Source organism: Miscanthus floridulus, chromosome 2 (genome assembly GCF_019320115.1).
Source record: "Miscanthus floridulus cultivar M001 chromosome 2, ASM1932011v1, whole genome shotgun sequence".
Classification (NCBI taxonomy): domain Eukaryota; kingdom Viridiplantae; phylum Streptophyta; class Magnoliopsida; order Poales; family Poaceae; genus Miscanthus; species Miscanthus floridulus.
This window is the reverse complement of record NC_089581.1, coordinates 51,614,251-51,623,337: the sequence shown is the minus strand read 5'-3', so window position 1 is coordinate 51,623,337 and position 9,087 is coordinate 51,614,251. Positions and strand designations below refer to the sequence as shown.

Genomic DNA, 9,087 nt, shown 5'->3' with positions numbered 1-9,087 from the left:
CTAGAGGCACATTCCAAAACTGCAATCAACCGCGCTGTAGGTCTATAAACACAAGCTACAGGCGTAGTTAGTACAACATTACGAGCAATAGACGTATTCTTTACAAATGATAACTGTCGTCATTACAGAGTCAACCGCAACTTGACATCATGCCACATATAGCTATGACTAAAAATCCACAACCAACACTCAGCCGAAATATATTTTCTACAAGGCCCCACAAACAGGTACCGACCACTACCACCACATTAGGCAAGCCAGATAGCATACAGATAACCAGACCCCTACCAATTCCCAACTTCTGCTTATTCACAATCACAATCGCAACTAACACCACTAAACAACTCAGGTTATGGGTGCGGGGTGCCTAGGAGAAATCACGGTCTGGGAAGAGCAGTGGGGCGACTGAGGGTCCAGATGTACAACGCTGCGGTGACCCACTCTGTGCATGATGCGCACCCAAACGGTGGTCCATCCAACATCCATCAGCTCTGAGCTCTCTGATGCAGCGCTCGTCCAGCCAGTTAAGAGCATGGCTGAATACATGCTTGCAAGGGCGAAGATGAGGTGGAAGAAGGTGTAGGAATAGCTCACGGGGCGCGGTTCGCTTTCTTTGCCATCACCTTTGCCATCCTCCTCGTCACCGAGTAGTGGGTTTTTGGCTCCTGCATGCATTTTTCATCACCCATGACAGTCGACCGAGCATCCGGCTATGCATGGAGGTTGTAATTGGAGTATTCTTACCAGATCTAGGAGATGATGGCGGTGAAAGGAATGTAGTCGAAGATCCAGTGCGAACTGCGGAGTACACAACAGAGAGCACCGTAGTGAGCATCCCGAGTATAAGAGCACCCAATTGAAACTTGCTTAGAATGCCTGTGAAGCCCATTGCACTCGTAGTCATCCGGTTCACTGGAGAGACTAGTGTAGCACAGGTATGCACAGTAAACAGAAATGACAGAAGCAGGCATAACACTTCCATTGACCTGGAAAGGAAACAATATTCCATTACGCATAAACAGCAACATGTATCAGGCACCAGCAGAAAACTGTATGAACCATTGCATTAGAAATTTGGATCATTAGACAATCAAATGATTCAGATTTCTTTGTGCTTACCAATAGTTATTTCAAAACTGCACATAAATACTTATTCTTGTTATAGCTTGACGAGATTTGGAGTTTGAAGAGGTATATTACCTGGGGATGCAAAGCAACTATTGCAAATGCAAAAGCAAGGATGAGTGTCATGACAATAAAGAACACATTGAGACCACAGTCATGACCGGAGGGATTAAACCACATGAAGAGCACACCAGAGAAGGCGAATGTAGAGAGATAGCAAACCACAGTCACTACCAGCAAAGCTATTTCCCTGAAATATCAAACAAGATGCCGTAATCAACATCACAGGAGACAAAGCAAGTTCAAGCATCACTAGCCTGTGCTCAGCACACTAACCATTTTCGCTCTTCTTTCTCAACCCATGAGTCATTCCAATTATTTGTGAAGTCTAAAAGCATAACAACCTGTACTAGAAGAAACAAGCCAGATCCAAACTTTGAAAGCACCTCTGCAAACCAATCTCCAAATTAGTGAAACTTCACTAAAAATGCCAATTGGCTCATAAGGATTACGGGGCACCACAACAATCTACCAATAGTTAGAAATGCAAAAGGAGGTATATGTAGTGCAATCTATGAATTAGCTGAAGCCGTCAGAAGTTCTCTGACTTTGGAGATAATGTCAACACGAGGAAAAAAAAGAAACCAACAAACTGAGGTGTCTGCCTGAATATAATCTATCAGTATATGCAAAACTTTCAAGCCTAAATACACAGGTGGTAGAATTATCATGAAAAGAGATTATTTTAGATATCTGCAAACAATATTCATATGCATCTTGTTACTACAAACATGTAATGATATGCACACTTGCAAAATTGCACTAAAGATAGAGAATGATGAGGAAAACAAGGTTACCGACTTACCATAAATAGTAATAACAATGTTCGGCACACAGAACATAAGAACAATGAGAACAGCCCATACAGCAACCTTTGCAATCCAGCCACCATGGTGCCATGCATCTCGCCGGTCATTCTGGTCTTTCACACCAATCATCATGAGAGCCAATATTGCAAAAAACAAGAAGTTCCCCAGGCTTACACGAAGAACAGCATTCATTTGAAACCATTCTTCTGGTGGTGTTTGATCAAATGCATTTATCCCTGCAATGCAATACATTACAGACTTACTAGGCCACTTACATGATCATTAAATTAAGGCTTGAAAAGTCCATCTGATTTATCATAAGCTCAATGGTTTGATGGATCAAAATTGCAAAACAAAGAAAAACACTTTCTGAAATAACAACTCTCCAAAAGTTGACAGTTTTACAAATCAAACATTCTCTGCATCAGTATACCAGCATGCATTTATGGTAGATAGGCAAAGTTGTTCCCAGTGATGACAACAAGACCACACAAATGCTCAACCATGCATGTGCATAAAAACCACTATCATAAAAGGCCCCCTTTGGAATATGGACGGGATTTTTTTTTCTTGTTTCCTCCGTTTTCCTTGCAAAATTTCAATACGATTCCTGTGAAATTCCAGAGTCCCAATGGGGCACTAATCCATGCTCAAGATTCTCAACCTGTGCAAGACTTATGACTTATGACTTATGAACTTGCACTCAAACAAAAATCACAGTTCTAGATATTTACAGCACAAAAGAGGAATAACGCTAGGTGGCTGTGCCTGTGCCTAAGGAAAAAAAACATCTGGTAAATGTCAATGTACAGCTCGGGGGCTGTACATGAAAAGACATCTGGTAAATGTAAACCAAAAGGATGCTCTATAGAACTTTCCACAGCAACTATTATGAACCTCTGTCGTCTGCTAGTACCTTACGGGAATGACAAAATAGTAAAATATTCTACTGTAGAAATACATTTCATCTTGTGCAGCAAAAGGACGCTCTACATTATTTTTGTGCATCTTGAGCCTTGAGGTTGAGGGATGTGGAGAAATTTAGTGAATTCTACGCATTCAAGACAGCAAATGTTTACACGTAAAGCTCATGAAATTATCTGACTTCCCTGAGAACTCCATGTCAAGCGTGCCTTGGATTTATCATCTAGATCAAGCTAAAAACTGAAATCGTGCATGTGGAGGAACATAAAAATGGTTAAATGGATGAGCCACGACAGTGACTATATAGTAGGCATCCGGTGGCGAATTCCCCCAAGTCAGTTCACAACCACACAAAGGGTAAGGTCGACCTAGCACGCTACAAATTAACAAAATTAACTAGAACTGCCACAAAAATTGAAGATAGGAACTCCACGCAAACAGCAAGAACATTCAAAGGAAGAGGAATTAGGGCCATAGGATGGGTTGGGGTTGCTGGAGAGTGAGTAGCAATTGTGGGACACATACATGGGATATGCTTGAGGAGCGGCGCGGCGAACTGGCGGAGCAAGAAGGAGAGGATAAGGGAGGCGGCGAAGAGGCCGCAGTAGGCGAGGCGCGCGGAGCGGCGGGACACGGCCGATGCCGCCGACGCGCAGAGGTTGCAGGTGCAGCCCGCGCAGGCGGACGCCAGGCACGATGCGCACCACATCCTGCGCCGGCGATCCTCTCGCTCCCGCGTGCGGAGCCGGGTTCCCCCTGTTCCTCGTCGGCTTTGGACCCCGCTGAGCCTTCGAGACTAGAGAGTTGAGTTCTCCGGTCCTCCTCCCTCCCAGCCGAATTTTTTATTTTTTAGCCATTTTTTTAAAAAAATTCACAAATATATTCATGGAGATAATATTTCAAAATCTAGACACTTAACTTGGCGCCAGCATTGCTCTTGAGCTCGAAGCAGACGTGGCGGTGACATAGCAGGCTGCTCGGCGTCAGTAACCCTGGCGCCTAACTCGGCGTCATAGATCCAGACCCCAAGCTTGGCACCATAGTTGCTGGCGCCGTACATCTTGACGCCGATGTGGTGTTTTAACCCCGGCCTCAACCTTTATGTCCGAGCCTTCTTTCTCTTTTTTCTCCTCCCTCTTGGGTTTTTTCTCCCCCCACTTCGCCCACGTTTGTGCCTTTTTAGTCACTTCGGCCCCAATAGTCATAAGATGGATGATGGAGACGGAGTTGAGTTGTGCTTTCTTGCATGCCAGTACTATATAAGTGAAGTAATAAATCGTTGTTGTTATCGTACTCCTCGTCCTTGTAACTGAAAAGTCTATTTTCATTGTTTGAAAGGCTTAAATTCGTTCACTGTTACTTGAAAAGCCTAGATTCATCTGCAAAGCGTCTGTACGATACGATTGGACTATACACGTTCTAATGAATTTGCATTTAATCTGTATACTATATTTGTGCCTTTTTAGCAGTGTAGTATGATTAATGATTCACGGAAAAAATTTGCAATAGTTTTCCTTGTTTCAGGAGCATCCACAGTTACAAACAGAGATATAATTATATAATCTAAACATTTAATCGTTCAAAGAGCACAATGCAAACACAACGAACATCACAATCAACATAACATGTCCTACATAGTCTAAATAGTCCACAATGTCCATACAATCCTAAATAGTTATAGGAAAGTAAATATAAAATACATAATAGTACATACTAACATCTACCATAACCCTCATTGTCTCTTAGTCTTATTCTTACCCTTGTGACCGAGAGCGCTCATACCTAGAGTATAAGGGTCAGGTGGACGACGTCGTCTAGTGCTTGGAGGCTGTATAGGCTGAGTCGAGGGAGCGTCATAGAGCTAAGAGGGGCCAAGCTCCTCGTGCCTCTGGTGCACGTCATCGTCGTCGTCCTCATCCTCGTCCCCTGTAGCTGCTTGGCTAGAGGAACCTAAGCCTCCTCTATCTATGGAAGAAACGTGCACGTCTTGCATTGTGTCTGTGCTGCAACCACAATGAGAAGCCACACGGCGTAGCCGATGTGACAGCCTCTGTGGTACAAAATTATGTTAACTGAAAGAATCTAATATATTAATAATATGTTTGAAAGAATATTTTAAATCTTACGTCTAGGAAGCTACGCATGTCGTCGTCCCTAACTCTCGGACGAAAGCGCTCAATGTATTCAATGGAGCATTTGAGTGTATTGCTCTGCAACAAAGTTCTTAGTAATAATACTTCTAAACATATAGCAATAGGTTTTGTTTTCTTTTGTACAAGAATCTAACGTATTATAAGGATGCTATGGCTCGAAGGTGGCACTAACTAAAATAGATACCTCTAACGCCTAATGTATTGGTATGCAACTTAACATAGAAAAATAAGGCAATTGACTTACCACTCTGTACATGATCGATCCTGCCTCCACCTGTCTTCATGCATGAGTAGATTGGTCGTACGTCGTGCCTTCATCGTCGGAGGACTCGATGTCGGCGTAGTCATCTTTTGTCCACTGTACCCTTAGCCTGCAACATGTCGCGCGTTGGTACCAAGCTTGGTACCGCCTGAACTCACGGTTCGTGTGCGGCTCGTTGTTCTCGTCCACGTTGTCGTACATCTCTTCCCATTGCTCAATGTAGAACTGGTGGTGCTTCTCCTAGTCAAAAAATTTTCTATTCTTCTAATGATCCAACCTGCATGTATGTCATCGTTACTTGAATCCATGTACATGTCACCATATTAATGAAAATGGACCATCACGAGACATTTGAAATAGCAAAATACTTACTTGTGTAAGTCAACGCCAGTCGAGAACGGAGCCGTTGGCCAAAGCTATCTCACTCCAAATTGGTGTGCAGCTCTATCTGACAGGTGGAACTCGACAGCATAGAACCAGATTAGAGGACACCTTATCTTATAGTAGTCGTCATCAAACCCATACATGTTGCTCAACTGAAAAGGAAGTGCCCCCTCTCTATCATACATCTCCCACTTCATTTGCAACATGTCCAAACAAGATGTTAGATGGTATACTAATCAATTTCAAACTAGTATGGGAAATAAAATTTACTTACACTAGATGCCGTGAGCATGTCTAGTTCATTCGTGAACTCAATGTACGCCCGCTCTAACCTCGCATGCGGAACCCTGACCTGGTCCCAAAGGTACGCCCACATCGGCTACCGACGTGGAGGCTGACCTGGGAACCACTCACGACGAGCCAGAACCTCGGGACGACCAACTGGTAGACGAGCCCACATTCACAACTGGAGCAGGTACATGCATCCATCAAGTGACGCTGTGGACAAAGTCCGATGGCACCCCTCGCAAAAAACTACTGGTAAAGAAAACCCAAGACTACAGAGCCCCAGCTGTATTGACCCGCCTAGTCCCAGTCAGTGAGGCAGTGGACCCACATCCATGACGTAGTGTCACCCGTGGCGTCGGGGAAGAGAACACAGGCAAACAAGTGTAGGATCCATGCCCTATAGTAGATGAGGAGACAGATGAGGAGACAGTTGCTATGAGACGTCCTCGGTAGGTCGCCTCGTACGTCGGGTCGAGCAGGTGGAATTGCGCCATCCTACAAAAAAAGTCAATGAATTAGAAATTCAATATACAATGAAACATGAACTTAGAAATGTACAAGTAATTGACACAATTACATGCATAAATTGAGACATGCATAATTAATTAAATGAATACGATAAATATGAAATAATGAAATCAACCCATAGTCGCACCTCACTAATCTGCTAATGGCAACTTTGTGAATTGTGGCCAAGTCTACCACACTTGCCGCACTCATACTGCTCGGAGTCAGTAACAAATGGGGTTCCTCTCCCACACCTCGTTCTTTCGGGTATCTGATCCATAACCATCCTATGCCTCATCCTCTTCCTTGATCCACGCTTGTTCCAACAGTAAGCTAGATCCACAATGCACTTTGGCCCATCATATGGAGGCCACTCTCTAGGGTCCCAGAAAGACACAAAGAGGGGGCTCCATGTGTGCACAAGCATGTTGACACTAAACTCATGAGGTATCCTGATCTCGATATTATTGTTGCGATGCCTAGCTACTGCCACCAAATGGGAACATAGAAAGTGGTACTACTGAAAGCATCTAGGCCCCTAGTTGGGTTTCAGTGATTAATGACAATACGTGATTACTATGACTAATGTGTGTTTTGTAGAGGCAATTAAGTTAGGTCATGGTAATGAAGATCGATTGGGCTATTATGGTGGTCATGCCCCTACGATGGAAATCATTTTGGTTTTCAAAGGATGGATGACAAGGTTAAGGATGGACTAGTTCTAAATGTCGTTTGGTGCTGAGAAGACACTTAGAGTAATTTAGGACTTTGTTTTTCCTTTGGTCATACTATTAAGGGGGTATGGACGGATAGCTTGATCTAGGTGAGTCTAGTGGGTTAGGTGTGGTATACACTTGCTAAATCTAGCACTAGGTAGCTCCTAAAAAACCCTTAGATCCATTGGGGCAAACTTCATTCATATATGATCGAGAGTTGAAAGTGAATGGAGGGTCAAATGCTGACCGAACGCTGATTTCAGAGTGACCGGACGCTGGCGCAAAGAGGTGATTTCGTCTGGTGACACCGGACGCTGGTTCCAGAGTGACCAGTCAGTTCATTTGATCAAGGTGATTTCATCTAGTGCGACCGGACGCTGAGAGGTGAGTGACCGGACGCTGAGTCCCAGCGTCCGGTTGACTCCAGTAAGGTTTTAGAGAGGGAAAATCATGACCGAACACATCCGGTCAGTGTTGATTGGATGCTGTCTAGTGTCCGGTCACAACTTAAACACTAGAGTTCAGGGAGAACTGACCGGAGCATCTGGTCAACATGACTAAAGCGTCCGATCACCCCACAGAGGCACATAACGGTTTGTTTTTCAACCAAAGTTATAAATACTTCCTCCATTCATGTGAGGGGGTACTTTTGCTCATTCCAACAGCTGAGAAACACCCTTGAGAGTGCCAAGAAGAGTAAGGTCCTAATGAGGTGATTGAGATTTGAGAATCCCAAAGAGAGCCCTTATTAGTGAAAGCAAGAGTAACAAAGTATGCATCCACCCTTCTCATTAGGCTCGTCATGGTCAAGTAAGAGTTCATGCTTGTTACTCTTAGTGATCGCCATCACCTAGACGGCTTAGTGGTGATTGAGAGCTTGGTGATTATTCGACGGAGCTTATGGATGACCCAACTCAAGTTGTGAGCGGTTGTGGGTGATTCACCACGTCAGAGTGTCAAAGAATCAACCTATAGAGAGCACTTGATCCTTGCGGAATCAAGGGGGAGCTACACCCTTGCGTGGGTGCTCCAACGAGGACTAGTGGGGAGTGACGACTCTCCAATACCTCGGCAAAACATCGCCGTGTTCCTCCTTCTCTCTTTACTTTGAGCATTTACTTTGAGCAATTCAATTCTTGTCATTTACATTCATAGAATTGCCATGCTAGAGTAGGATTGGAACATAGGTTGCTAAAATTTTGTGTGGTAGATCAATAGAAACACTTTCTAGGCGCAAGGGGTTAATTAGGCTAACCGTAGGGTTTAATTATTATAAAGAATTTTAGAATTAGCCCAATTCACCCCCCCTCTTGGGCATCTTGATCATTTCAATTAGTATCAGAGCCTCATGCTCACGTATTTAGATCCATTGGAGCAAACTTTATTCACGTATGATTGAGAGTTGGAAGTGAATAGAGGGTCAAATGTTGACTGGACGTTGGTTCCGAAGTGACCAGACGCTGGCGCAGAGTCCAGTCAGTTTATTTAATCAAGGTGAAATCGTCTGGACATGACTGGATGCTAAGAGGTGAGTGACCGAACGCTGGGTGCCAGCGTCTGGTCGACTCCAGTAACATTCCAAAGAGGGAAAATTGTGACCGAACGCGTTCGGTCAGTGCTGTCCGGACGCTGTCCAGCATTTGGTCAAAACTTAAACACTGGAGTTTGGGGAGAACTGACTGGAGCATCCGGTCACCTCACAGAGGCACATAACGATTCGTTTTTCAACCAAGGTTATAAATACTTCCTCCATTCATGTGAGGGGATACTTTTGCTCATTCCAATAGTTGAGAAACACCTTTGAGAGTGCCAAGAAAAGCAAGGTCCTAGTAAGGTGATTGAGATTTGAGAATCCCAAA

The 9,087-nt window shown here is 44.1% G+C and overlaps 1 pseudogene; it reads right to left on the bottom strand.

Annotated features, from left to right (window-relative positions):
• Nucleotides 1-47: 47 nt before the first annotated feature.
• LOC136538775 (uncharacterized) lies at nucleotides 48-3,761 on the bottom strand (annotated as a pseudogene).
• Between the last annotated feature and the right edge of the window lie 5,326 nt (nucleotides 3,762-9,087).